The following is a 27,228-nucleotide window of genomic DNA, read 5'->3' on the forward strand; positions in this document are numbered from 1 at the left end:
GTTAACTCACAGAGCATTGAAAACCTGCAGTGACTGCCCTGACTGACGACTTTATATTTTCAACAGAAGAAGACTATCAGCTTATGGCTTTCATCCAAAGGGATTTTTTTTTTAATCTTTCAACTCATTACAGTATTCATTATTTGTTCAGTTTAATTTTTCCAAATGCTCCTACCAGACTTCTGGAAAAAGAAAACTGATAACATTCACTAGAACGGCGTTATTGTGACTTTGTTTTACAGGTTCATTTCCCAGGGTATAAAACCAGACCAGGAGGCTAGACTTGGCAGAATGAGGGGAACAGCGTGAGGAGGGCTGTCTAAATCTAATTTGTGTGTCTCCTTCAGGTTTCTAACACACAGGACTCTTCACAATTTCTCTGCATTTCTGGTGTAAAAAAAAAACATTGAGCCTCGGCATCCTCAAAAAGCAACATTTTTGCTGCAGTTCCCTTCCAATGACCTTTAAAGAAAATGTTCCCTCTTACACCATAATCCTCACAGTGAATGATGGCAAGATAAACTGGGTCCTTGTCTAGCCTCGTTTGTCACAGTTGCACTTTTAAATGGCTTAAAGTTATTGCTTTCACTGTATACAAGGCTAAATTTAGGTGATAACTATTTTTGTAGCCGTTTCCAGACTTAGGAAGATTTACACATGCATTGGAATAGATATTTTTATCTTTAGAGATAGGATGATTTAAATATCTTACTGCTTGGCTGTGAATCTTTCTGGATTTCTGTGTTAAACATCTTACCTTGAAAGGTTTAAAGGCTAAATGTGACATTTGATATTCCTCATACATTATTTTATCTCATTTTTAAGTCATATATTTTGATGCATGTGACTTGTGTGCTCACTATTTTAAGATGAAGTCTTTCCTATTTTAGGTCAGGTAGGATGACCAAAATTATTATTAGACCTTGGGAAGATGCTGGATTAAATGGTAAGAGAGTACCATTATTAACATTGAAATGACTACTTAACCAACAAGAACTAAAAGGCCACTCAGAGAGAAAGGCAGTTTGCAAAGAAAATTATTCTAACTGACTAAAATTTTGTTTGATTAAACTTTGACTAAGCTTTTTTCTTCTCCCAGATTTCAATTAAAAAGGTTTTTTCAAAATATAATGTCACAGTAGTAAAAGAGACATTTATTTTTACATTTTTGTAAAAATAGTGATGACACTAAATGTCTGAGGTCTCCGTATGTGACGGACTAAGCAGTTCAGCTTCATATGATAGGTGCCAGTGCTCCCACACTCCTTTCCTCTGCCAACTTTTTGCCTAAAGGTTTTCATTTGTTACTGCTTTACAGATAAGTTTGCTTCAGTGGACCAGCTGATTGTGAGCAGAATTTTTCTGGTGAACTGGTGACTGAAGATTAGCGAATAACAGGAAAACCCCCAATCCAGTAGAGTATAATGAACAGTCCCCTCTGTGTCCACTCTATTTTTTTCCTTCAAAGACTTACCACTCAGGAACAAAGCATTAGATTGCAAATTCAATAACATTTGTCAAGGAACTGAGACAACATAACAAAATTTGATAAGTATAGATTTTGTCACAAGGTGGTTTGCGCCTTCTTCGCCAGAATAAATAGAAATTGTATTTTGTAGCTCTAGAACAGCATTTAGACTAGTTCATATTGATCAGCCCAACCAAAATTATCCATGTTCTATTTTAGTCGAAAATAGATTCTCAATAGCCTCAGTAAATTGAAGGGAAGATTTTTAAAGGAACAACGTTTACTTTCAAGATCCTCAAATTCCAGATGTGTTTTTAGGTCTTTGAAAAACTTTGAAGTGATGATTAACCCTTAACCCTTTCAACAAGAAATCCATCACCATTAAGAAGCACTTTTGAAATGCAGTTGGGCACAATCAAAGAAGCAGAACAATTATCCTCTAATGAAATCCACTTGTTCCAGTTCATGTTTGCATTATTAATCTACAGAGTCTAAGGTGTTTTGGGAATAGATCAAACGGTTCTGATTGACTCCACATTTTTTGTGCTCACTGCTCCACTTACTGATCTCCATCGTCACTAGCCCTGAAACCATGATACGTTATCCAATAACAGCTGACCAACATTGGCTTCATCGACATTACACAGTTGATCAGAATCTCATTTCCAACATCCTGCAACAAATTTCCTGAAGGCTTGCAACACGAGGTATCGGTAACATACAACTCAGTGGCAGATTATCAGGGGGTTGAAAGATGATATGGACTTCTGCATTTACAACTCTCCACAAAAACATGTTAGCAAGCCATCACAAGGTCAAGAAGTGAAAGTATGTCCATATAAAAATGAAAAAAGATTGACTTTTCTGTCTTTGCAGTAGTAAAATTATGTTAAATTGTACTACTGCATAATTATTTGACAAATTGCATTATTATGTTTGTCAAAGAATAGGTCAGTCAGTCTGTCAGTTACACAAATAGACACCTAACCAACTATCAATCCATCATCCATCAATTTTCTGTACTCCCTTGTCCCTTGTGGGTTTGGGAGGGTTACTGGTGTCTATCTCCAACCAACGTTTCGGGTGAGAGGCGGGGTACACCCTGGACAGGTCACCAACTAACTAATTAACTACTTACTTTTAAGAATTACTTGGTAACAATTTAATTGGAATATAAAAATGCCCTCACTACGTCTACTGTCCGAGGAGAAACAGCAGTCTCCCTGTCTTTTGGAACTTGCGTCTCTCATCAAGCTGGCAGCCAAAAGAGGTCTGTGCCTTATCTCTCTCTGTCAAAGGAGGAGGCTTTGCTCTTAGGAAGAGGATGTGGCAATTTAATTTTGTTAGGCAGACTTGGATATTAAAGAATCCTTAGTAGATGATAATGAAACACAGAATGTCCTAAGAATTTAAGTGGAACATGTATTGTCTTAGGTATTTACACACAGAGAGAGGTTAAAAAAGACAAAACAAAGCAGTTTTGAAAAACAGATTCACTTGACCCAGATGATCAGGCAATGCTTTATAGAGAGCCATTATCCCATTCTTAGATGTTCTGGTCGTATTGTCAGTGTTACCATCATATGGAGACATGAACGGAAGACAATGCGTGGGAACCTCCGATTTGCATGACAACTCTTTAATGTTAGTAAGGAGGAGATCTTTTCTCCGAGGAAGCCCTCAAGAAACAGAAAAGGTGAGTCCTTTACTACAAAAGCCATTAAGTTCTTGAACAGATATCTGAAAGAGCATAGGGTTTTTTTTCTTACAGCAGGCCTGAAGCAATAAAATCTTTCACGTTTATTTGAGAGAACGTATGAAGTTATCATGTATTTAATACACTAATGACCTGAAACTAGACAAGCTCTGTACATTACGATGATGACAGATTTAAATTTATCATGTCAATTGTTAAAAATACATATTTAAACATTTTCTCATCTATGCATTCACTGAGAAAACATTTTCATTTGGGACTGCAATGTCCCAAATCCTAATACCATTGCAGTTGAAAAATCTATCTACTTAGCATCCAGAATGTTTCTTGATTTAGATTTTCAAACAATTCTCCAAAAATATTGACCCTCACCAAAACATAAACCAGTCCAGCAAAGCCAGCAGTGTACATGACAACTTGACCCTGAGGTGAAATCCTGGAGAACAGTGCAGTTCCCTGCAGAGTGTCAGTGCAAATGGGCCATTCTAGCAGACACACATCCATTTAGTTTGAAATACCTTGTTCACATGCTGACAGACCGTCATTTCCAAGTAACTGAATGTTTTCGTTCTCTTTTCCATAGCTCCTCACACATAGTTGTTGCTGTACTATTTTTGAAGAGATGACAGGGGAGAAAAAAAAGCACATTTCTTACTGAGTTGCCTGCTTTGTCCTTCGGTGAAAAGACTCTCAAAAGCAGACTGCATCTTTGACCCCCCCAAGGATGATGAGAGCAGATACTGAAGATGCTGTTCTGATTATTAAGGTATATCATTAGACGTACAGACGTACTACAGAGGCACGATGCTGAAAGGCACGATGTTTCGCTACATCAGGTTGAGCTTCTTTTATTATTGATATTTTTCTGTTAATTCTGAGATTTTGTATATATATGAGAATGTAACTGAATCTTTTTTCCCCTGCATTGAATGTGTTCTCAACCTCAAGCATAGAATGCAAGTAATTAACTACATGCTCTGTCTCTGCAACCTGAACATCATAAGGAGGTCCGGTATGTTCATTAAAAAGTGGAAGAGTGAAATGAAAGCTCATAAAAGACATTAAATCACCTTCCGTCTTTAATCTTTAAAATTATCTAGAGAGGACAACCTAACTGGGTACAGACCTTTTACGACTTTTGTGACTTCAGCTTAAAGGATATTAAAAAAGGTGATTTGCAGCTAACCTCTTGCAGACCTTGAAGCACATAATCTAAACGATTTGTGGGCACTGCCAGGGGACCTAGAAAACAGCAGAACCCATATATGTAACATACAAACTAAAAAGCTACATTAATAACAAGTGAACTATCTTCCACCATCACCAACAGGCTCCATTTTCCTAGTGCTGTGTTTAATCACTGTGGCTTCTTTAATACCCACAGCTGTCAATGTGTTTCTTTGGGTCTCCACTGTTTATTTTAGAGAGCCTGGTTCACCCCCGGGCCCTGACATCGAATCAGTTGACTCAAAGGAGGTGGAGAGAAAATGTGTCTTTCCCATTGAAAAATGCATGGTTCCTTAGTGTTGAGATAGTATGAGTTTTGGCAGAAAAACACAAACTTGTCGTCACACTAAAGGCACGATGTTTCGCTACCTGTTTTAACCTGGAAGGGTAAGTTAAAGTGCATAAATCAATTATTTATCCATTCTGCTACATATCCTTATTTGCCTCTCTTGTAGTTGATCTATCCGATGTCAATTAATTTCATTAAATGTTTAAAATTTTATACTCTTAATCTCTTCTTAGTAGTTATGTTCTTCTTTTTCTGCCATTAACTTTGATTTTTTTATTTATTGCCTGTTTTAAATTGATAGCTGTCAATTCCTGTGCGTTTTTGTGACTGAGACAATACACCGTTGCTCAATTGTAACTTCATTAATGTTTTAAAAAAGATTTTCAAAACTGGATCTTGTACAAGAAATCTATTCCACTTTTCAGTTTTGATTTAATAAAATTTGGTCTGCTAGCAGAGGATGAAGAGTTAATTTATGATATTAACAATTTAATCCTCTAAGTTTTTATTCACAAATGCCGCTTTCTAAAAATCACCTCCATTTTTAAAGTGAAATAATTTTATTTAAGTGCTTAAATGTTACAGCATCACAAAAGCCTATTTGAAAGATTTGAAATTCCTCTTGCATTTGTAACATTTTCAGATTTACTTTCTTTGCAGTTCGTTTGTAACTATTCTTTTTTATTTTGTTATGCCCAGTATCATATCAAACTTTTTTTGTTACTGATATGTGCTCTGCCATAATATTTTTTTAATTTTCAATAAAGACAAAAAAAGAGAACAAAAATACAAAAGAAAACAAACATTGCCATACATTGCCAAACATTTGAGCCTTTTAACTGAAAACGTTACATGCTGCGATGGTTGTGGGTAATACACTTTACCAAAGTCCACCTGGATGGAGAAGGAACTGGATGTGAACGCAGCAGAAGGGCGGAAACAGGACCTAAAAGGGACAGGGTGAAGGCCGGGTGTGGAGAATTGGGACACCCAACGGCACTCAAACCCTTCAACATGAACGTGCAGACTTTGAGTTATTTGTACAAGCAAAACTGATAAAGGCTCTAAGATGTAGTCGCAAGGTAAAACCAAATGCCTTGCCCACAGTTTTTTTCTCCCCCTAAGCGCCTAAATACCACCGACGGTGGTTCAGGAGCAAGAAATATTGAGGGCAGGCAGCGCTAGGAACTGTCGGAAATGATAACGGAACTATTCCTACTGCCGCCGAACCCTAAAAAGCTGTTACCGATACAGAGCTACAAAACTACTTAGTGGATCACACAGTCCACCAGAGGCAAGTGCCATTTATTGTTTCATTTATGAAGTGGAAGGTGGCAGCAGCAGCACAAACATCAACTTCTTCAGTCAACTCTTTCCTCTTCCTCTGTTTGGTCCTCTTCATCCTCATCACTCCTTTTTTATTTTAATAGTCCCATTAATTTCGACCATTAATTTCAATCGGACCAAGCTTATCTCATTTACTCAGAATGCATTGCAGTGTAAACAACATGTAACAATATTTATTTTATAAAAACTAAACAGCCCGCATTATCACTGTACCGTTTTTACATCTGAAATTAATATTTCTCAAATAAAGTCTATTGTTACAGCTAATTGTGGTTCCCTTTAAGGAAGAAAACTCAAATCTGCATGCCTCCCTAGAGACACACAAAGGCCTGATTACTACCAAACTGACAACATATTAAACAAATTATTAATAGGAACTGTCTAACAGCATCAAATAGGCCAGAAATAATCTAATTTGCTAATCTAATGAAATTTAAGAACAGATGAGAAACACAAGTCTGGAAAATGCATTGTAAGTCTGGAAAGAATTACAATGCATTTTCTAAAGTTTTGGGACTTCAACCAATAACACTGAGAGCATTTGTCCATAAATTAAGAAATCATGAAACCACTGGTACCTTCCCAGGTATGGCCATTACTAAGATTACATTGAAATTTTAACAGTTCTCACATTTCTCGCTCAGTATTCATGATTATACAGCAAGAAAGCTTAGTAAAAACAACATCCACAGAACAGCTCCAAGGCGATAATTACCAGTGTATAAAAGTAGCACAAAGAGCCATTTAATAATTTCCCAGAAAAATCCAAAATATCTTGATAATGCCCTGGAAAATGTCCTGTGGACTGCTAAAACAAAAGTGGATTTGTTTGGGTGTGGGTCCTACCAAAATAGCTTTTCAGAAATAGAACATCACACCAACTATTAAACATGGAGGTTGTGGTGCAATGGTCTGGGAATGCTTTGCTACTTCGCAACACGAAAATGTCAATGTAGTTTAAAGAACCATGAAGTTTGTTCGCTACCATAAAATCATAAAGAAGTATGTCCAGTCACATGTCACTGTGGCAACAAAGTAAAAAAAAACACACAAAAAAATCTGTATCATGACAATACTTTACAAAATAGCTTACAACTAAGCGATAAAGTATTGTGGATCATTAAGTATATGTGTAGATCATAAAATGTTAGTCTATTAACTTCTTATGAATGAACTAACAAGATGTATATGTTTAAGTCAGAGCAAATAGGATGAGATGTATTAACCTGTGCAATGTAACATTACTGCCAGTTCCACAAAGTCTCAAATATAGAGCAAACATCAATCATTAACGGAAAGGGACTCTCTTGCTCTCACTAAAGAATTACTTCTAAACCCTGATTGCTTTGCTGTTTACATGTCATGCTGAGAATCAGAACCATTTACCAATGAGCTCTCTGCCTTTGTGATCTGTATTAATATGCAACTGCTCACACACAGAGAGCTGAAGCTAATTTTACTGATGTGGCTACCAGCTTGCATGAGGTCAGTCTGGAAAATTGGCTAAATTAATCTACTGCATTTGTTTACTTGCGAGGAACCACTCTGCATATATGAACCACGAGAACAACACAGGGGTTAAAGCTTAGGCTATTGACTGTGTAATAATAAGCTAAAAAGAGGTAAGTAGTTTCAAAACTGCATTTTTTTCATAAATGGAGGCTGTTAAACAGGAGAAACAAAACAAGTTTACTGTTTGCCCTTTGGATTAGGTTCGTGTTATATTTGTGCATCTTTGTGCACCCACAGACAGTTTATTTTTGATTTAAACAAGCTGACAGGAAATGAGTAACTAAATTTAACTACAGAAGAAGAGATAAAACAACATGTGAAGGAAAACAAGGATAATGCATTAATAACATTCGCGTCATCAGTTTTCATGTCTTCCTTTTTTGGGGTCAGATCAGAAAACTTAAATCCAGCACTGAGTTCATTTCATTACTTTTTATTTTACATTCAAAATGCCCTGCAAAAGGATTTACATTGCTTAAAACTTTTTAACATGTTTTCCTATTATTAGCATAAATTTTAATGTATTTAATGGAGATTTAATGGATAACTCAACATAAAACAGTACAAAATTGAGAAACAGAAGGAAAATTTCAGACAAAGATCTGAAAAGGTTGGCTAATTTTGTATTCAGCCCTTTTAGCCGATATCCCAAAACAAAGTCCAGTGAAACCAGTTTCTTCAAAATAACATTATTAGTAAACATAGTCATTTGTGTGTATTTTAACCACAAGTTACATATTCACAGTATATCAGTGAGAAGTTGTGCAACATTGTTTTCCAAATTGCCATGAATTCAGTGCCCATCTCCAGAGCCAGTTTATGTCTAAAGCTACAACTCACTGATGTGTTCAGAAACTGCTTCACTAACCTTAACCCTAACCCTAACCCCACTTGGGAAAATGAAGGAATTTGACTTGGTCTTAAATACTAAAATGTGGTTCCACTAAATCGGCGGTTTTCAAAGTGTGAGGCGCGCCTCCCCTGGGGGGCGCCAGAGCACTTTAGGGGAGGCGCGGTGCGAGGGAAAAAGTAAACCGGAAAAGCTATCTGATGTTAGAGAAACGTCTTTTACGCACACGATCAACTCTGTGGATTTAGGAAAAAGTTGGTACTGTGGGGTGCGCGTGTGGAGCGGTGATCAGTGGAAATGTTTCCCCCCTTAGAGGATGTTTTGGCTAGTGATGTCAGTAACGTTACTGACGTCGGACCACTTTTTCCTTAACGAGTAATCTAACGCGTTGCTATTTCAAATCCAGTAGTCAGACTACAGTTACTTATCAAAATCATTTTTGCGTTACTGTGCGTTACTGTCTTCTTTTGTTATTTAATCGTATTTCCTCTACTCGTCTTGTCGAGTGACCGACGTCTCTATATGACAGAAATGTAAACAATGGAGGGAGATGCGCATTTTGTTGGTGGAAAAACTGGAACTAGTTTGAGTTTCTGTCGCCAAGTCCGATTATTATAAACGGCTTTGGGCTTCATTTTTTAAAAGTCGCTTGCAAATTTAATGAGTGGCGGGTTGCGCCTTTTTGGGCTCGTTTTTGAACGTGAAGTTTCTCATTTGGGGTTGGAAATAAGCAGAGACTCATAATAAATCCCAGAATTTGTCCGTCATTAAGGTAGTTTTACTCAGTCTCTCCCTGTCCATCATTTCCCGGATGATCCGTCCCGCTGTGTCTTTGTGAATGTCAAGTTAATATATTACCTCTGAATGACGTCGAGCTTCATGTTGCGCTCCAGAAAACTGCAAACATCGAGACCAATATGAACAGCGCAATAAACGTGAAAACAGCCACGAATAAACGTCCGTAGTTGGCAATAGTTATAATGGCAAGTTAGCACCGTTATAATTATTAATATTACGGTAAGTGTCGCAGCCATCGGAGCTGTGGAGCTGCAGGAGGAGATCTGTGCGCTGCGACATCAAACTCAGGGGTGTAACGCAGAATCTGGGGGGAGGGGGCCTTTAAAATCCTTCTTAGAGTTTTCCAGACAACAGTGGACCACACAAACTACTCATGTTTTTTATTTTTTGTACTGTTTTTTGTACAATCTCCTCTTCAGTTCAACCTTATCAGTGGAGACACATTGTTGATGTTACCATTATAAAATAACTTACAATTAAGTATTAGCAAAGATCAATGTCATTTTCACAGGAGGCGGAGTGTTGTTGTTAGCAGCTGCTGAAAGTAACTAAAAAGTTACTTTTAGTGTAACTTAGTTACTTTCCCAATCAAGTAGTCAGTAATCTAACTAAGTTACTTTTTCAAGGAGTAATCAGTAGTCTGATTAAAGTTACTTTTTCAAAGTAACTATGCCATCACTGGTTTTGGCCAGAGCGGGGCTGAAGGTGGAGTTTTTACAACTCCACCCCCGTCCGCCCCCCTCCACGGGGGGCGCAGCAGGCATTGTGCTCCTTGGAGGGGGGCTCACCCTTTCATACTTTGAAAACCCCTGCACTAAATGAAATTATTTCACGAGTCAGAATGGGAGCTGAGCCGGCATCTGATCACATGAGCTCAATACCCTGTCTCCATCTCTGTCTCTCTTTGTGTGTCTTGTTTGCAGCTTGGTGAACCATGTGATTACTGTAGAGCGACAAAAGTGCTCACACTAGAGAGTTGGTGTCTTTATTTTACATACGCATTTCTTCTGATATAGAAGATTAAAGACTTTATCTCAACCCGCATCAACATTTCCTCTCATACTCCTAGTCACATATACACAATGAGGCTCCTTGGGTTCGCTTCCCCCATGTTATTGAATGATTACAAAGTTCATAAACCATCAAAGGTTGTGGCTTCTGTTCTGTTTTGTTTACTTTCTTCTGTCAGCCCTTTCTCCTTATTTTTTTCCTAATTATAATCAGGTCCGCTGCCTGGTTGCTACAACACACAACTAGGATGAAAGAAAAAGCATGAACAAAATGAGAACTTCTTTATTTATTTACTGTCGGCACACATACTTTGACAGGAGATGAAACGCCAAAGTTCTTTTGTTGAACGTAGCTCGAAATTTTTATGCAAAGTAGCAGAAGCAGAATAGTAATGCTAATCTGGGGATTTTGAGAAAAGAGCAGAACTCTGGATAGCTCTAGTAGAAGAGTACATTTTCAGAAGTATTTTTATGAATATTGAGAATGACTGTTGAAGTTCCTCTGCACCTCTTGCATTTATTAGTAGCACAGCAGGGATATTTCATCCAAGTGGTGTTTTTTTTAGCATTTTGATTTGATGCAAATTCATTCTATCCACTTCAAATTTAATCTCTGAGCTTGTTCTAAGTGTAAATCCTACTATCACTTCTTCTTCTAGACAATATTTTTATTCTCCACAAACTTCAGAGGAATGTGGTTTCAAAGGAAATGTAATGTGATGAAAGAAACTTATAAAACCCCTCCACACATTTGAAGTCATTTTATTACTTATGTTTAAGAAACATGCTTTTGGTTAGGAGAAATTACCAAATCTGTGGACAAAAAGTGAGACTGGTTACACTTTAATTCTTGCTTATATAAATGCAACATCTACAGGAGTGTAGACGGGAACACATCTTGTATTTTAAAAACTGTTAAGTCAAAAACAAACCAATTTGGCTAGAGACCAAAATGGGCCTGGGGTTGATTTAACACGGCAGGTTGATTTAGTTTGACCCAATTGACTGATTTTGTTTTCTTTTTTGTTCTTTATCATGGCATAGGTAAGTTACCAGTGTGAATGTCCCGGTTTTTAAAATGCATGATTTCAAAAACAATTAGACTTGGATTAGTATATACTCCATAAAGCCCTTCAGAAAAATGGAAATGCCTCTTCTTTTTCTGCAGTGCACCAGTTTGGTCATGCTTATTATGACCTGAGAAGCTCCATTGGCAGCATCTTGTGAAAAGAAACAAAACCTATTGGTTTAAGTTCTTGCAGACACACGAGACATTCAGGTGAAAGCCGAATTCAAGGAAGGAGAAAGAGCTCACCAATATTCCACAGTTTTATGGGGCCTGAATGACGATGCCGCTGCCACAAAGAGGTGTCCTCTGTCTTCAGCATGCTTTTTCTGCCATATTGCAGTGTTTGTTTTAAGTTGTAATTGTAGAAGTGGCAAAGTTAGAGGTGGTATTTGGCGATAAGCTGGATGAATAATGTTAATGAGTATTACACTGCTTGGGAACACAGAATTTTGCCTGTGTAAATAAAGATAAGAGAGGGGGGGACCAAATACTTAACAACAAAACAATGTCCTCCAAAAATATGAAAGTCAGACAAGAATGGGACATTTAATCAACTTCACATTCAAGACTTTTGAAGTTTGTTTCTTGCTGCATGATGAAAAAAATCATACATGCATATAATGAGCAGGTCATTATGTTAGGTTATATGATATATGGTGCGGTTTTCTTGTTTGCTTTTTGCAGTGTCCTCCCACACACACACAGAGGCTGAGCTGTCTGATTTACCACAGCTGATATGCAGCTTGTCTGAAGGCTGACAGGCTGCAGTGGAGCAGATTTGTTGGGATTGTGAAGGGAGCACTAGGCACAGGAGCCTTCAGCCAGTCGTAGTCATTATTTCAGATATTAATTATTCATACATCAAATCTTAAAAGTGGCTTCTGCAATTTGATGGAAAGGTCCAGTGGGCTTTTGATTGCTTTTGCACGTGAAACACCAGACCTATCCACTTAAATTACTCTTATTATATATATATATATATATACCGCAGAAACCTTTTTTTTTTCTTTAATTTAAAGCATCTATATGCATTTTTGTAAGACAGACTTCCAGGATCTCTGACTAAGACATTTTGCTTGCAAGCATGTTATACAAGTATGAAGCTACATCATGGTGAAAATGAAGATAAACTGTCTGAATACTTGTGAAATTAAATTTCAGACTGTAGGTCTGTGCAGCCTTTTCTGGAACCACTTAGTGACTTATGGAGCTGCTCCGAGGTAAATTTCCCCGTTGTTTGACCACCTGATCTTTCAAATATAAAGGACAATTTTTGGGGAAAGTGCTTCGGAGCACCCGGGTTTTTTATTTATTTTTTCCCAAAATCAGCACAAGATATGTCACAAACAAAACCTCCTACTTAATTCTAGCGCCACTGTTTTTATAACCACAAGGCTTTATGAGTTTTGACATATATATATTTCAGTGTTCAGTATTTGGTAAATTCCAACATCACTTAAAATCTCTACCTAAAGATCTTGTAAAATTTAAGTGAATACATTGGCTCAGTCAAACGTTGACTAAAATACAACCAAGTGATTTTTATTAATCAGTCATCATGACAGAAGCTGCTATATTATTTCCTGCAATTATGGCACCAGATGTGAGCCCATTTTTCTGTCACTACGTTTAATCAAGCTGCAGAAAATAGTTAAAATTTCTTGTGAGAGGTAAGACGCAAACAACTCGGAATTGGCTACACAAGCATAAACTGAAACTGATGGGTAAATATCTTTTTTTTCCCCTATCTGGTGCTTCTGGCTAATGCTGATCTGGGCAGCTGCCCAGGTGTCATATGTCAAATATGTCAAAATGGTGTTGGTTGTGGCAGTTTATTTCTTTTCTGGCTGATATATTATCTGTCGGTTTCATGCTGAAGGAGTTTTCTATTTGCACCCCGGTCTCTTTTGGGAATGCGTCGGAATTAGATGTCGAGGTTAGGGTTGGTTTAGCAACAAATGAAAGCAACAAATTTATGAACCAGAAAAAGACAAAAGAGAGCTGGGACTTGGGAATGTGGGAATCCTGGAAATGGTGGCTGCATTCTTCTCAGCTACAAGGCTGCTTCTGTTTTTTCAGAAGCCTGCTGGATTTGACCACATCCACTTCAAAATTTGACTTGGTTCTTTCCACACTCCATATGCCAAGAAAACACAGAGAATGCTCTTTTTGAGTGTTTTTTTTTTCCCTTTGCAGACAAAATAAAAGCTTCAGAAATATCAAATTGTGTTTTAAACAATCAATGCGAAGTAAAGAACAAATATAGGCCAGTCAAAGTTGGGCTGCATTGTTCAATATTGATGCCAGAATTGTGAATTCTCACTTTACTGAGAAAGTGGAAATTCTTCATTTCTCATAAATGTAACAAAATCCACACGTTCTAGTCCTCACTAGTCATTTTTAGTTTTTAGGTCCAATGTTTTAAAGAATGAGCTCATCAACAGCAGATAAATAATTCTATGATGTCACATCAGAAGGACCTTTGGGGGGAACGATGGGAGAGAATGAAAAAGAGTTTAAGTGTCAAAACACTTCTATTCTGCTGTTCCTGGTAAATTAAAGATTGGCAATTAAAACATTTAATAATTGATAAACATAATCAAGTGTTGCCGCAAGCTATATCGAAGACATTAAACATGTAAAAAAATGTGGTATGGTCAGATAAGACTAAAAAGGCTCTTGTGACCAACATGCTAATTGCATGAATGAATGCTAAACTGATTCCTCACATCTACTGGGACATAACATCCTAACAATGAAATGTAGTGATAGCAACATCTTGCTGTGGGGATGCTTTTCTACAGCGGGGATAGGAAAGGTTAAAGTTGATGTGGAGATGTACAATGCTAATTCAGGGCAATACCATCAGAAAAGCACTGGGATTCTGCAAAAGATAATAACAACCATCTTAAATATTCAACCAGGATTCCATAAATGGTTAAATGAAAGCACATTCGTCTGTTAGGATGACCAAGTCAAAGTTCTAGCATAAATTCATCAAAAATTCTGTGGTAAAACATAAAATTTGGTGTCCAAAGATGCTACAATGCCTGATTGTGACTTGTAAAAAAAAACCCACAACAAAAAAAACAAAACAATTATTGTTACAATAATTACAAAGGTTCAATGAAAAAGTAACACACTCATTCATATTTTTAATCTAAAACTTGAAAACTGTTGATTTTCCCTTCAATTTTTAGATTTGAAATGTGAATTTTTTTGTAATCAGCCTAAAATAGATGGTACACCAAGTTTTCTGATTAAGCTGTGGCTTAGTTTTTACTAAAATGAACCTAAAGTATTTCAGGTCTCCAAAAGAGTCCACACGTGTTTAACCTAACTTTGACGTGGGTGATATTTTTGGCAACGCCAACACTCCCAATTAATCCTAATTAGTCCCTAATCAGTTCCATTCCAGCCGGTGCGTAATTCTGCTTCAGGTTTTGGCACGAACAGTCTCCAGGCGTCTCGGAGATGACAGCAGCGCTGTAGATGCTGGTGCTCAGAGTCTAACCCATCGGTCCTCCCACCTCATCGAAGCTCCGGAGCTCAGCTTCAGGGAGCAGGAACTGTTTTTTTTTTTTTTTTTTAATCAGCCGATGAATGGGATTTCTGCCTGTACGTGAAAGTGGAGAGAGCGCAGTGTTTCCCTCCCAAACACTGAGAGCTGAGGTGGAGAGCACGCAGCAGAGACAGAGCATCGGCGGTGCGCAGCGGGGGAAATAAATATACCAACTATTGTTGGGTACAGCAGAGACATGATCTCACAACGGATGAAGAGGCAGATGTGACTTCCAAACGGATGTGTTGTCTTTTTATTTTTAATTGTTCCGTCTTGCTGTTCTTTTCTTTTCTTTTTTAACCAACCACTGCCTACCCTACAGACTACTTTGAGATCTCGGTTTGAGGGAGTATATTGCAGCAGAGACTGACCATGTGTCGTTGCGCCACATAGGCGCTCTTTGTGGGCTGCTCTGCACCGGGAGGGACAGGTGGTGCATGTGTGCGTGCATATGTGAATGCTGAGACCCGTAAAAGAGGGTACGGACACACACCAACCAACCAACCGCTGAGACAGTTGTCTTATGGATGTCGCGAACAGTTTTTTTCTTTTTCTTCGCCAGAGACAGGTGTGACAGGAAGGGACACTTTCTAAAGCCCAACACGGGATCTGATAAGGCTCTAGATCGCGCTTGGATATTTGGTGCCAAGTGGGACAGAGACAATTGAGTCATACTGTTGTTGCCTCGGCGGCGCTTTTTCTCTCCTGCTAATCAGAGGTAAGTGATCCGAGGGGTCCGGTGAAGGGCTGCGCTGGGGTGGTGCTGGTGGTGCGCTGCTTTCGCTCTGTGTCTCGCCTTAATGTTTTAGATGCATTGATTAGCGGAGTGAATCTAGTTATCTAAATTGAACCAACTCATCTCGTAGTCAGTAGTGGATGCAATCTGTGGCATCTGCGCGTCCAATTTCATACTGCGTAGCTTGCAGCCGCACTGAAAACTAGATTTGAGCTATCTCCATCCACATATCAAATATATCATGATGGGGAATTTTTTTTTTGTTGTTCTCTGTCAATTGAAACCAATAAACTCAGTTTCTTAAAGAAGCCGTGTAATTTGAAAAGCTCACACTTCATTGGAGCTTGAATTTCATTTTTAAATTATGTGTTGCGGAATTGCACTGGAGGTTTTTCCTCTTATCTGTCGTCTGTTTAACTGTCCAACCTTACGGATCTCTAATGCCCTTTATAATTACGCCTGAAGGCTGTACCGTGTCCCTCTCATTTCTCTGCAGGATCTGGTCTTAACGCTGTACATAGTTTACGATTAACGCCCTACTCCTACCCTAGCTGGCTCCAAGTCGCCTCAAGTTTTCCCATTTGGGACTTACACATTTTTTCCTGTGTCCCCCCTCTGTTTCAAATTCAAATTGCCTTTCAAGCTGCCTTTTGTCCGGTGCTGAGGTTTGTGGACTGGAAAAGAGAGATAGAGAACTAACTAAAGCCCCCAGGGGAAAAGGGTTCTCTTAAAAATGAGCCCCGGTTTGTGAGAGGAGAGAAGTGGAGAGTTACGGGGGGAGAGGCTTCTAAAGAAAGTGAGGCAGTCCAGTGTGAGGATAGAAGACCAGCAGCTCCTTTAACCTTGCTGTCACTCTTAACAGTATCAATCAACCTTGGTGGAAAAGAGGCTCTTTAATTCCTTTTCCTCTGGGGTGTCGCCTGCTCTGGCAGCCGGAGCTCAGGGAGGCGGCTGGAGGTTGCATAGGATCCTTCCCCGTGCTGCTCACATCAGGCAATGATGTGCTGGCTCAGGCTTGGTCTTTTTAAAATTAATACACGGTGCAGTGTCTTGGAAAAAGCATTCACACGGGTGACGTGGTTCACATTTGGTCATCCTAGTTTTAGTTCAAGTTTTTTATGACCAACATAAAGTAGTGCCTAATTGTGAAGTGAAAAGAACAAGATGCATGGTTGTAAAAAAAAATAAAAATTAGCGAATTAGAAAACAGTGGCATCAGTTTGTATTCTGTCTCTTATGCTCCGTTAGCCCTAAATAAACACACAGCACAGGTCAGGGATGAGGAAAAGAAATTTAAAAACGGAGTTGGTTTAAATCATCTTTGATTTCAAAGAGCACACTGTCTGACCCAACATCAGAAAATGGATACTTTTGGCCACTCGCCTAAACTGACAACATTCATCACAGGAGAACATTCATATGAGAAGCAGCCAAAAGGTTCATTGAAACTGGAGGAGCTTCATAAAACCAAATCCAAGTTGGAAAGATCTGCTAACAGGATAATGAATATATTTTTTTACTCCACAAATGTGACCTTGACAATCATGCAAAAATTAAAGAGCCACTGTCCTAAGACACAATAGACATGTGAAAGAAGATCATTTTGTCAATTGAGATAAAAATTTTAAAGTGCAACCTACAAGCAAAGCTCTGCGTTGCAGAAAACAATAGGTATAATCCAGAACACAACGAGGTGACCCCTGGTGGAGCAGAACTTTTTGCTTGATCTTGTGAAATATTTAAGTGTGATGGAAACACGAAAACAACATAATTTGTAAGGTGGTAAGTAGGTTTTGGTAGCTGTATGTATTCATGAAATCAACATCACAAACCATTTTGAAATCAACATCACAAACAAACATCACAGTGTTGGTGGCAAGGTCAGGCTGTTGGCCCTGCTTTTCTTTAGCAGGTATAGAAAAGCCAGTTAAAGGGCATGCTGTGGTGGCGTAGGGGATAGCACGACCCACATTTGGAGGCCTTGAGTCCTTGACGCGGCCGTCTCGGGTTCGATTCCCAGACCTGGCAACATTAGCTGCATGTCTTCCCCCCTCTCTCTCCTCTTTTCCTGTCAGCCTACTGTCATATAAGGGACACTGGAGCCCACAAAAAGACCCCCTGGAGGGGGAAAAAAAGAAAAGCTGGTTAAAGATCCCAGATTTGGCTAAAGATTGAATGGTTTACATCAAATTTAGTCAAAGTTCAGAACTTTATCTTGTTGAGAATCTCAGACAAGAATGGGACAAAGAGAAAACTGACATTCCCAGAATCTCTTCATTTGGTCTGACTGAGCTCGAGCTAATTTATAAAGGAGAATGGGCAAAAATGTTAATAGTTTTGCAAAGCTGGTAAAACTATAAAGTGTTTTTCAGCTGAAATTGCAGTGAGTTTCTAAAAGCATTGACGTTTAATATTTTATAAACTTTGAGAACCATGTGTTATTTTCCTTATCCTCTGCAGTTATGCACAGTTTTTCTTTTGTTGGTTTATCACATAAAAATCCTATTAAACACTTTGAAGTCTTGGGTTGTAAATGACAAAATGTTAAAAAGTTTATAGGGGCTATGAATGCATTTGCAAACCGCATTAGATCTAAGGAAGTGCTCACTGGGAGATGGGATAAGTATTAAATGAAACCTCAAATAACCCTATTTTTGTGTAATCATCTATACTTTGCAGCTTTCTTGAGATAATTGTGAAAGAGAAACAAAATCTTTCACTGATATCCTCGTTCCATGTCACCTAACGATTATACGAGAAGTTGCTATCACAAGCAGCAAATTAAAAGACCAAAGAGGAATAATCTACATGACTTGATCTATAATCTGTGTGCGGTATTCTGATTTGTTTAGTGGCCAAGTTTAGATTGAAGTATGTTCAATGTCTATCCTTAGAAAAGAGGAAGGGTAAGGGTATCCAAAGTAAAAAGCTGGTGAAGGCTCCCTTTAGTTTCACTTTGAAAACATAAGCTGCTTTTCTTGATATGCTTCTCTTGCAGGTTTATAAGATATCCAGCAACACTGAATCAGTGATAACCCTTAAATTGGTGAGGAAATTTGCTAGAAGAAGTGTTTATTCTTATCTGCTGTTCTTCTGCATGTAGAGTAGAGGGGATAAATGTTGTGCAGGTCCATGTATAAATAACCTCACTGTAGGAAGCATTACTCCTTCCAAGTGAAATGACTCAGTTGGAGGCAAGACGGTGCAGAAAAATATTTAGGGCAAACATAAGGAGAGAGCACTTTGAAAAACTGGGTACCTGAGGGTAGAGCTCATGTTCTGGACAATAACTATTTAGTCTAAAGTCCCCTACAGACGCAAACACCATAATTCCATGTAAAGGCCTAATAGCATTGGGATTTTGTGTCAGCGGAGAACTCGGATAACAAGGCTAAATGTGTGCCCAAGAAACTAGGCAGCATGGGAGGGTTTACTGTTCCAAGGTTCTGGAGCTGATGTCAGTTTTGGCGGGCCTCTCTCCATCCCCAGTGCTTCTTCTCTCTGCAGCTTAACAAACTGCTCACTGGAGCTTGCCTAATCCTTGGCTAGCAGTGCCCAGTGATTTATTATAAAGTTAGCTCATTTAAGGAGATCTGCAACATCGCTTCCCATACACAGGGCCCCTGACAGATTCCCGCTGTCTCGACTCTGGAGTCTGAATTGGCAATTAGTTTGAAGAAGTCGATGTGTGTGTGTGGGTAGGCATCAAAGACACGGGAGAGAACGGCAGGGTGAGAGTTTGTCCGTGTCCATCAGAGAGAAACATAAGGGTCGGTGTCTATCTTGTTGTGTCTGTTTGCCTTCCTGTATTGTACGGACTCTGTATGTGTGCACATGTGTGAGTCAGTCTGTCTGGGCCCGATGTGAGTGTGATTCAGCACTGCCAGCCTTGGTTGAATGGGTGCCCTGTTTGAGCCTCGCTTCTGACGCTAACAGCCGCTCCGGGCCTCTTGCTTCGGAGCAAGGGTTGTGTCATGTGTGCAGAAATAACAGGTGCCTTTACACAGTCACTTAATCCCTCGTCTTTGCTGAATTGGCGGGGGGTTAACTTCACCTGTGGGCCTGGGGCAGTTCCCACACGGCAGGACAAGTCATACTATAGTTTAGTGCTGATAAGGTGATGATGTGTCTAAAGTCCTATCCCATCAATTTTTCAATGTATTTTCATATGAGAGCAGTTAACAAGTCAGGTATTTATTGTTAAAGTACAATGAAGCAGTATCCTCCTTTAGATCACACAGTACTTAGGAGGTTAGCACCACCTCTCGGAAACCTGGGAGCCCAAACAGCAGGCGTACTCGCCTATAAGAAATCAGTGTGATTGCTTGGTCAGCAGTGTCTCCTCACCAGCCCTGGTCCATTATAGCTAACTGCTGCACTAGCTGATTGATATCAGTAATTTCCACCTCTATTATTAATGCTTTGACTTTTTAACTCGGAGTGCTTCCACAGATTTCGGACAGGCAAGTTATGCAGGATAACCACCATTCGACTGTCTGTCTCTAAGGATCAATGTGAAAATATTTGTTGAAAGCAAACCAGATTTTGGCGGTAACATTTTGAGGCCTTTGTTTGAAACAAACTTGTTTTTCCTTTCTGCTAACATCCCAGTCTTTTTACCTCCATGTAAACCAGGGGTCAGTAACCTGTACAGTCCAGTTTTGTTTTAACTGAGTATGGTTAGTTCAGCTAAAACATATTAACAACCTAAAAACGTAGGACTAATCAAAGTAAAATGAAGCAATATCATCAGACATCCTGTTGTAAAAATTGCATAAAAACAGATGTTTTAATATGTTTGTTTAAAACTTTTAAATGCTTTGTGTCATTTTTACCATATTCATTAAAGTTGGGATATTAACATTTTCTTGATATGCTTCTCTTCTAAAATTTGTCTATCAGCTTGTGTCAAGGGTGTGTAGTTCAGTGTTCAACTTCATCAAGACTGGGTTTGTTAAATTTGCTGTCACTTCCATTTTATTTTATTTTATTTATTTATTTATTTATTTATTTATTTATTTATTTATTTATTTATTTATTTATTTATTTATTTATTTATTTTTAGATTACAACAGTTTAATTGTTCTGTAACTTTACCACTTTAGATGAAAAAAACCCTCCCAAATTTCCATCAATAATTGAAATATTTTATTGCCAAACTTAACACTTCCCACTAAAAACAGCAGGGTGACTCGCACTTATCACGCTTTAGAAGCATTTTTGAAGGTTTTCCGTTTCTAAACTTGGCATTTGGCCGCCATCGCTAGTCAATCACCCTGATTAAATAGGCACATTTCTGTTTAAGGCATAGTCTCCCTTAAATTATCACGTTATTTTCAAGATAAATGAGCAGCACATTGATTTGAATTAATGAAATAGCTAATGTCACTGTATTGATCGGCAGACACTGACCATTGACTGTGCAGTATTTAAACACAAGGTGATGCTTTTTGATTGAAAGCCTGTCTGGGCGATCAGAGCCAAGAAGCTGACAGAGGCACTCCTAAAAAGTCCGTCACTAGCCTTATGTTTTAAACCTAAGGTTTGTTGTTTTTCTTTGCAGTGACCTCTACAGCTGTTGACATTTTTCTGATTGGGGGTAACTTCTGTAGCCGTTGACCTGGACACAGTCTCAAACTAAGGAATGGCGTTTATATTCAGGCCACTGTGCTGACAGAGTTCCTACAAACCTTAGTTCTATGCCAATGAACATGAATGCAGAAGCATAAATCATGCATTTAGGTTTTCTTCTATGTAAGCAATGCTGTCATCACCTATTGCATCAAACCTGGGATTGATCGACAGCTTTGAAACAACCCTGAGCATAATCTTGGGGCTGTATTAAACCAGGGACCCCTGCCTCCTTGTCTTTCCCACTGCATTCTTTTGCTGCAGCATTCCCCCAAAATGTGTTTTCCTTCACACATTCTGTCTCCATTCCAGCACTTCCCTCATCACCTCTCCACTCTAATTTCTCCCTCCCTTTTCTTTTCTCTGCCCTGCGCTCCCCCCCGCCTTCTCATTCCAAGTTTGCTCCGGACCTTGATGTCAAGGCCTCTCAGGCAGTGTGGTCTCTGTCTGCGGGCTGTCAGGGCAGGGACACTGCCCACCGGGACCCTGAATGGGACAAATTGACCGTAACAATGTTCCCACTTAGCATGTGGAGCTAGAAGAAAGAGAAGGTGAAAAGGAGGAACTGATGATTGAAGGTCGATTTTTGGTGGGGGTCAGCTGGGTGAAGGGAACATGGTTGTCGGGAAAAGTAGGAAAGCATTTTCAAATGTATGATTTAAAGACGTAGATTAAATTGCGCCGCTCGTATTTTGAAATCCTCTTTGACAAACACACAGATGCTTTGGTTGTTGTCGTTTGCCTAAGGCTGCTGCTTGAGATGCTGTGGAAGGAGAATAAAGCTATTTCTTGTGACCCTTCAAGGCCTCGCACAGCTCGCGTTACTTCTAATGCCCACATGCCCTGCAGGTTGGAGGTGTATCAAGGAGAGCCGTTTGTGCTAAACACTACCCCTGCCTCAAAACGGGTCAAGGATCAACCCTGTCGTCTATTAAAATGCAATAATGGCTGTGGTCCAATGGTATCACCTCTGCCATTTAATCACACAATGCTGCTCCCTCATCATCTGCTCTTTCCCTTTTATCTTTTAATCACATGTTTTTTTTTCCACCACCGTCTTCCTTTCACTCTCATCTTTTCGTCTTCATTTTTCTTACACATCCACTGCAAAGCCCAAGCAGAAGATGAGAGTTCAAAGACAGAAGCTCGATGCAGTCAGTAATAAGCACGCCTTCATTTTTCTTTGAAAACTCTTTTTCTTTTCTTTTTTTTTCTTTATACAGTTGCTCTCATCAAGAGCCACAGGCTAGTCTCCCCTCAGTTTTCCTAAGGAGGGCTGTGATTTTAGTATTTTTGCCAATGCACTTTAACTGTGACATATTGTCTTGGAAAAGTTGGAGCGGCATCATGTTGTGTTAAGCCCGAGGTGGTGCAGTATGACAGGAACAGAGAATGCAGCTGCTATCACCAAAGGCCAAGTGGCTGTTGAATAAAGATGACTCTGGTTGGGGGAAAAAACTGGCATTCCATGTAGGCTTAGTGTACTTCCACAGGCAGGGCTTCTTCCTCTCTGCTCATGTGTATGTAAAAGTGTCTCTTTCCTATATCTGAACAAAAGTCCCAGAGGGAGGGAGTGGGAGAAGGGGTGTTCTCTGCATCGGGAAAGAGACATTTCCATCTGTATGAATGCTTGGCAGCGTACCATGGGCATTACAGGTCAGAATGAAAAGACGGGTAGACACGATGGAGACGGGCACCGATGTTTACTTCCTTGGACACAAATTAACAATTTGTGAGTGTTGGTTGAATGTCTTTCATGGTCAGTTTGCTGGAATTCACATAGGTTCCCCAAACTCTCTCTTTTGGTCGGTTTCTCTTTTTCACAGATTCTAACACTCTGTTTACAATCTCAAAGGCAAATGACTCTCATTTTCTGACCAAAATTGGACTCTAATAAGGCCCAACATAACCAACAAGCTTATACAAACGGCACATTTAAATGCAGTTTGCATAATATGCTGTCATGCACAATTGCACACTAACAATCCGCTCTAAGTCTAAACTGTTGAGCTTTATATTTGATGCCAGCAGTTGCACTGAAATTATCGTACTTTCCTCTGTTTCTTTAAAATTTATATTTACTTCATTTTTTTTTACATTTTGCAAACAAAATTTCTTTCTTTCAGTTTCTTCCTTAGTTTGGTGAAGCCTCCAACATATCATAATTTCTTTAAGCTACATCCGTTTTCCAGTCAGCTATGACTAAATTCCCCATTTTTTTCTTTTTTTAAAATGAAAGTCATCCGAGCAGCATGATGGTACCGTTACCGCAATTCACAGTTGGCATGTTATGTTTAAGGTAAAGTGCTGTGTTAGTTTTCTGGTTTCCATAGCATTTTGCAAGTAAGGTAAAACTACTAGTTGAACATTCTTCCACATGTCCTACATCTTGTTTCTTTTAACAGTAAATTTTCTTCAGCCACACTTCCAAAAAAATCCCAGATTTGCTCAGTGCACAACTAATAATTCTGTTGTCAAAATATTCCTTCTGAACTTCTTGTGGCTTAAGAAATTACATTATTTTCCTCTGGTGGTATAAAAATAGCAGCACTTGTTTCTGACCCAGCATATCCCCAGATGTTTTTTCTTGGTTTTAGGCCCCTGTCTACTTTTGACAAGCTCATAACTAATAAGTGTGGAGGTTTAATTACCTTATTGGGGGGGGACATAACGGAGAAGATGCTGGCCACACACATCCTGAGTCACTTCCCGCATCAGCACAGCATGAATCTGGAGAGATCGTGCCCTGCGGGGCAGACTGCAGTTATCCCGCTGCGGTTTTTATAGCTGATTCATTTCTTAGGGGAACTTTCAGCCAAAGCGGCTCTATCCTGTGGTTTTATGGTCGTAGAGATGCTGCGAAAACAAAATGAGAATGCTCTCATTGTCATATTTTTGCTCTTGACGGAATTGTTTGCCACCCGTAGCTTAGCTTCTGTTAATGATCCCTACTCATAGTTTGTGTAATTCACACTTTATGTCTGCTGCGATTCCACTTATTTTGTTATTTGAGTTAATTATCAGCTCGGTACATTTAATAACTTGTGGGAATCAATCAGGCTGAAAAAAAGAAAACTCAGGCTTTTTGGCAGGGGAGTGCTTGCCAGTTGGCGAAGGAGGGAGAACAGTGCAGAAGCTGTGACCTACTGTCCCTTTGCTCAGTAACGGTGGTCGAGAAAGAAGGGGAAAACATGTTTGTGGATTAAGCTGGATTGTATGGACGGAGAGGCACTTAGCAGACAGAAGGCCATGAGAAGAGGTAAAAAAGTGGATGAGTCTTGAAGGGGATGCTTGTTCAGCCTCTGTTGCTGTTGGAAAGTGGAGGAAAAGTGGGTCCTTGAACGTACTCTCCCAAATTAACGGCTCAGAAGCTGCAATTAATGTACGGCCATGCCGTGGGTCTCTACTGCGCCGCATCAAAGAGGCCTTGCTGCGCGGTGCGTCTGCTCATCTCCCTGGCACCGAGCATGTGAGCTCATGCACTCGCACGCCCCCGCGCACGCCGCACTTGGGGGATTTTAGCCAAGAAACTGAGCCAATGAGTATGATTTCAGATGAAAGCCTCACACAGAGTTAAACAGCCGTGCGTCAAGGTTGAAGAACAAAAGAACGTTGGCTCGGACTTTGTTAAGTAGTGCTGAAAAGATGAAGGAGAAGGTCAGGTTTAATGTCTCTTTTTTGCTGGCCAGGAAAAAAGGGAGATGAAATAAGGACTAGAGAAAGAAGAAGAAGAAGAAGAGGAGGACGACGACGGCACATGCTCTCTGAGAGTGCGAATCACACGGACAGACCCGGGACCCATCTGGAGGCAACAGGTCTGATGACAGCAGGGTGGTTTTTGATCCAAGTATCTTGCGAGCAGGAGGAATGTGCTCTTGCCCAGAACCCCTGGAGACCCAGCCAGTCCATCAGCAATCTGTCCTCTATTAACCGCATTGGTGAGACGGCGGACCCATATTTGTTATGAGCTCTAGATTCCTAATGGTTCAGACTGAAAGAGTGTTTGATTATGGGGTGCGAGGCACAGCTGTCGGAGACAAGTGGGTACTGTGAGGATGGTAGACGGTCTGTAAACTCTGTGGGTTTGTAGAAATTATAGAAAGGACTTTAAGCCTCTTCCCCACACATCTGTTAATGTAGTTGGCAATGTCACAGTCTGAATCCTTTCAAACTAATGTCACTGGACGTGGAGAGCACAAACAGAAGTTACAAACCAATCAAAAGTTACAAAAAAACATTTATAATCTACACACATACCACTTTCTTCTATAGTTTGTGCTTTTACAATGAAGCCGTTGATTGGCAAGCGGATTTTCTGTCATTGCCGTGCTTTGACAACACGGCAGCCAGTGCGCTCGCGGTAGCCGGTGGGTCATTCGTATTTGCATGTAAATGTTTTTTGCCCCCTGGCTTGACTGGTGGGGTAATGAGAATGGGGCTCTGTCTGCATCACTTAGAGGGAGGCTGCAATGAGTGACTGTGACATTCAGAGCTCGGGCCTGGCGTCACCGCTTACTTCCAGCAGGGCTTGTTCATTTACAAATTTATTTCTGTGGGAAAGAGGAGGCGAAAAGACAGGAAGGGAGTGCATCAATGTGTGTGCGCTGATGGGATGCAATGGAGACCAGATATTTACACATGATGTATAAAAAGCGCGTAACCTTTTTTCCCTCCCACTGCCTGACATTAAATCAGTTTGAACATTTTCTATTTTAAATCAGCTAGGATTACCAAAATCATCTCTATTCATTAGATACCAGAATAAAAGAAACATTTTTAGATACTTTCTTCAAATTCTGAAGTTCACATACATTCTAAGGCATCTTGGTGAACATAAGCGTCTGACTTTGACGAAAGTTGTAAAAAAAAAAAAAGTTGTTATTATATAAATATTTTGCCAATTAAAAGGATTTCAACAATCCTAATTGACCTAAAACAGGAAGCTCTGTCTATTTTCAAGTGAGATAAAAAAGGAAATAAAGGATTATGAGTTTTCATGAAATGTATGTAAATGTCTGGTTCGACTGCACCATGTAAATACATTGATTTGTGATTGTTTTTATTTTTCCTGATTCAGGGGAACTTAATTACCATTCCTACTTTCCTCATTATCAGAGCCTTGGGTCTGGACTTGGCCTCCTTCATTCCTCCATAAACTGAGATGGACAGTTTGCATGGTTTCTCTCACCCAGGCCAGCTTTTAAAAACACATCCACATACACACACCTCCTACATGGCGATGATGGATACATGTGCAAAAGCACCCCTACACACATCGGAGGAGTGTTTGTTCTTGACTCATGTAGCACATCGACGGGTTTGGCAGTCTGTCAGGCATCTATCAGCCCATGTCATCAAGTGATGCATCGCTCTCCGAGTCTCTGAGCTTGACTGGCTTCTCTGGTAGCTGAGCAAGGCAGGCGCGAGGGGACACTGTGGGGCATGATATCTCTGGAGGGAAACGGTGTTGGAGTAAATGAAGGGCTTGAAATGGGAATGTGCAGGAAACATTCACTTCCACACTCTCAGATGGAATCTTTATTTACAGTACTCTGCTGAATTCTCAGCCACTCCTCATTTCAGTTTGTTTTGCTTCAAAGGAGCCAGACTTTCTTGTAATCTTCTAAAGTGGTCATGAGCAAAAGTTCCCAAGGCTTTTATCTTGCAGATCTTTTAGAGCTTTTATCTCAACCATTTTGTGATGCATATTTAGTCTTGCACAAATGGCTCTGTGGACGATTCGTTTTATGTTTATTTTTCAAAGCGTTAGACTTTAATGACTTTTCGTTACGTTTTTCATGACGTTTCAAAAATAATTAGCAAATAAAAACCCTGAGTGTGTTTTGCATTTATAATTAGCCCCCTTCAGCCTGATACCCCCAATAAAAACCAGCAATCTCGAGGAACCCACCAAGCAAAAAGAATCCACGTTTGTCATGTAATCAAAGTGCAAACCAAGATGTTCTGTGAGGGCGTTAGAGGTTTGTCAGAGAATATTAGTGAACAAACATC

The 27,228-nt window shown here is 39.6% G+C and overlaps 1 protein-coding gene across 2 annotated transcripts in view; it reads left to right on the forward strand.

Annotated features, from left to right (window-relative positions):
* Nucleotides 1–14,731: 14,731 nt before the first annotated feature.
* The window catches only part of sema6bb (sema domain, transmembrane domain (TM), and cytoplasmic domain, (semaphorin) 6Bb), a 168,227-nt gene continuing 155,730 nt past the window's right edge, over nucleotides 14,732–27,228 (forward strand). Inside the window, exons 1-2 of one of the 2 annotated variants that reach the window (XM_044128683.1) lie at nucleotides 14,732–15,328; nucleotides 15,412–15,567. The gene's annotated coding sequence lies outside the window, so the exon portion shown is untranslated. Of the gene's footprint in view, nucleotides 15,568–27,228 lie in introns of both variants that reach the window. The other variant, XM_044128682.1, reaches the window with a different exon arrangement.

This window comes from Gambusia affinis, linkage group LG10 (genome assembly GCF_019740435.1).
Source record: "Gambusia affinis linkage group LG10, SWU_Gaff_1.0, whole genome shotgun sequence".
Classification (NCBI taxonomy): domain Eukaryota; kingdom Metazoa; phylum Chordata; class Actinopteri; order Cyprinodontiformes; family Poeciliidae; genus Gambusia; species Gambusia affinis.